General features: G+C 43.1%; 1 non-coding gene across 1 annotated transcript; it reads right to left on the bottom strand.

Annotated features, from left to right (window-relative positions):
* Positions 1-1,130: 1,130 nt before the first annotated feature.
* On the bottom strand, positions 1,131-1,268 carry LOC119943085. Its single transcript, XR_005455567.1, has one exon. It is a non-coding gene; the product is annotated as a small nucleolar RNA SNORA7 (small nucleolar RNA).
* Positions 1,269-3,573: the final 2,305 nt, after the last annotated feature.

The following is a 3,573-nucleotide window of genomic DNA, read 5'->3' as shown; positions in this document are numbered from 1 at the left end:
GCTAGTTTTCCGAGTGTATGACATGTGGCATATTGCTGACTTTTGCTTTTGAGGGACTCTATACAATTCGGAGCTTAGATCATACAGTTGCAAGTAGGTCCCATGAAAGATTGAAATGTCACTCTCATCATGTTCCCTGAACAAGGCAATTCAACACTTGAGCTATGGGAATAGGTGTGTTTTCTCTATCTAGTTTTCTAATATTTTGAGAGTCAGACTGTGCCTTGGCCATTCTAGAACTGAACTGGCTATATTGAGAAAAAGAGAGAGAGTGAATTCGGGAAAGTACAGGGGAAGTTCACTGCTCTCTATTACTACCAAGTTTATACTCATAATCCTCCCTTTGGAATAGACAACTGAAAAAGAAAAAAAAAACAGCAAAGAAGCTTAATCTCCACACAGATGATCTGCACCCAAAAATATATCATAAAATTTCAGGGAATAGCACCAAGATCTCCATACTATTTTCATATAATTTTCAAAAGCATATGACTTAATCAATGAATCAGAATGCTAGTGATTGCTAAGCAAAGTTTACTACTACTATCGACTGTGGTGGTAACTAATCGTCGTGTTACAAATGAGGAAACTGAGACAAAGAGAAGTTAAGTGACTTGCCTAAGGTCACACAGCGGGCAATCTGCAGAGCTGGGGTCAGAAAGGAAGCATTGTGGCCTATTGGAAAGATTCTGGGCCTGAGAGTCAGAGGACCTGAGTTCTAATCCTGACTACATGACAGCTGTGTGACCTCGGGCAATTCACTTAACTTCTTGGTGGCTCAGTTACTCCATCTGTAAAATGAGGATTGAGACTGTAAGCCCCATGTGGGGCAGGGAATGTGTCCAACCTGATTAGCTTTACCTAACCCAGTACTTAGAACAGTGTCTGGAAGATAGTAAGCTCTATCTTGTCTTATGCTGTCAAGTCGTCTCTCACCCATAGTGACTCCATGGACACATCTCTCTCAGAATGCCCCACCTCCACCTGCAATCATTCTAGTAGTGTACCCATATAGTTTTCTTGGTAAAAATGAGGAAGTGGTTTACCATTGTCGTCTTCTACGCAGTAAACATGAGTCTCCATCCTTGACTCTTTTCCATGCCACTACTCTCCAGCACAGGTGAGTTTTGACTTGTAGCAGATTGTCTTCCACTGACTAGACACTGCCCAAGCTAGGAATGGAATGAGTATGCCTCTGCTTTACTCTCCCTCCTGTAGCTGAGACTGGTAGAGTATTGAAAGCCCTCCAGGTGTGATCCTGAGAGGGGAGTAAACTCTTAGCAAATGCTATTAAAAAAAGACCGTGAACCCCATGTGTGACATGAATCATGCCCGACCTGATTATCTTGTATCTATCTCAACACTTAGTACAGTGCCTGCCACATAGTAAACACTTTACAAATACCAGGTCCTCTGACTCTCAGTCCCTTGCTCTTTCCACTAGGCCGTCCTGCTCCTGGGCCATTCAGTAAGATCTTGAGACTTTTACATTTTGGTATGGTAGATTGAGTCAGAGTTGAAGTTACCCTGCCTGACCCATTCCTCATCACTGTTGGAGTGTAGAAAGGCTGTATGATAGGACCAGTACTGTTCGTTGCCATGTTTGGTGGATGCCAATCAATCAATCAATTGTATTTATTGAGCGCTTACTGTGTGCAGAGCACTGTACTAAGCGCTTATGTCATGAGGGATTTAGAAGTTAAAGTCGCTTCCAGCCCACCTTCCCTTTCAACACGATATGAGCATCCAAAAAAATCTTCAAGACAGTAGTACAGGAAATTCAATACACAGAAGACTGTTCTTCAGGCTCATTCACTGGAAGATATGCAAATGGATATGAAAATTAATCAGTTGGCATAGTCAGCACAGCCGCCTGGACTGACTATATCTGAAAATGTCCTGTACTATACCACACCTGGGTAATTCTCCACACAGTCAAAGATTGTCATCAACAACACAGCTATCACTGTGTGGCTGAATCAGAGCTAGCTTTACTTAGTTAATGTAATGCTATCACTGACTTCTACCAGCATGGCATTTTTAATGGTATTTGTAGAGTGCTTAATAGGTGCCAAGCCCTATCCAAAGCACTGGGGTAGATAGAAATTAATCAAGTCGAACACAGCCCCTATGCCACAGGGGGCTCACAGGCTAAGTAGGGTGGAGAACAGGTATTGCATTGCAGGTGAGGAAACTGAGGCACAGAGAAGTTAAGTGACTTGCTCAAGGTCACACAGCAGGCAAGTGGCTGGGCTGGGATTAGAACCCAGGTCCTTTGATTTCCAGGCCTGTGCTCTTTTACTATATCATGCTGCTTTCATAGTGTTTCTGATAAACCGTAAGACAGTGATTCTCCTCGCAGGATCGCACCTAGAGAGTTTCCAGTACTCTACCAGTCTTGGCCGCTTGTCTGCTGTGTGGCTTTGGGCAATTCATTCATTCATTCAGTTGTATTTATTGAGCGCTTACTGTGTGCACAGCACTGTACTAAGCGCTTGGGAAATACAAGTTGGCAACATATAGAGACGGTCCCTACCCAGCAGCGGGCTCACAGTCTAGAAGGAGGAGACAATCGATCGTATTTATTGAGCGCTTACTGTGTGCAGAGCACTGTACTAAGCACTTGGGAAGTACAAGTTGGCAACATATGCACTTCACTTCTCTGTTCCTCAGTTACCTCACCTGTCAAATGGGGATTACGATGTGAGCCCCATCTGGGAGAGGAACTGTATCCATCTTGATTACCTTGAATCTACCCCAGCACTTAGTACAGTGCCTGGCACATAGTAATTGCTTAACAAAAACACAAAAATAAAACAACAAGATCAAACTGGATCTGATGGCAAACATGCCATGTCCAACCTGATTAGCTTTATCTACCCCAGTACTTAAAACAGTGTCTGGAAGATAGTAAGCTCTGTCTTGTCTTATGCTGTCAAGTCATCTCTCACCCATAGTGAGGGTGAGACAGGTCAGGTCTCAGGTTAGACACAGTCCCTTTCCCACACTTCAAAGTTAGAAGGGACCATCCTACTGAAGCATTTGTGCGACCACTTCCTCAACATTAGGACAACTAAGGAAAGAACACAGGGTGGCAAAGATGGCTTCTCACAACCTTCTTCTTGAAGAACAGTGAAACATCAAACTGTGGAAGTGATCAAGGTATATCTTATTACTCTGCATTGCCAACAAGGTCTTAGCCAGAGTACCTCTGGATCAGCTTCTACAGAGTACTGTCAACTTAATGCTCCTGGATTCACAGTGTATTTTCAGCCTTAAGTATGGCCAGTTTCTCTGTGGTTCTTTTATTTTGCCTAATATAATACAGTTTTCAATTACCTTTGTTACTTATGCGCACTTCACTCCTCTACTGCCTATCTAATCACTCTGATTTGCTCTAATCTCTCTTATCATCATCCTCTTGCTCACACACTCCTGCCTACCTGGAACTTCCTCCCCCTTCACATCTGACCTACCACACTTTCCCCATCTTCTAATAATAATAATATTATCAAGGCATTTGTTAAGTGCTTACTATGTGCAAAGCACTGTTCTAAGCACTGGGGTAAATAC

The sequence above is a fragment of the Tachyglossus aculeatus genome, chromosome 21, assembly GCF_015852505.1.
Source record: "Tachyglossus aculeatus isolate mTacAcu1 chromosome 21, mTacAcu1.pri, whole genome shotgun sequence".
NCBI classification, from domain to species: domain Eukaryota; kingdom Metazoa; phylum Chordata; class Mammalia; order Monotremata; family Tachyglossidae; genus Tachyglossus; species Tachyglossus aculeatus.
The sequence above is the reverse complement of the archived record's forward strand: the minus strand, read 5'-3'. Positions and strand labels throughout refer to the sequence as shown.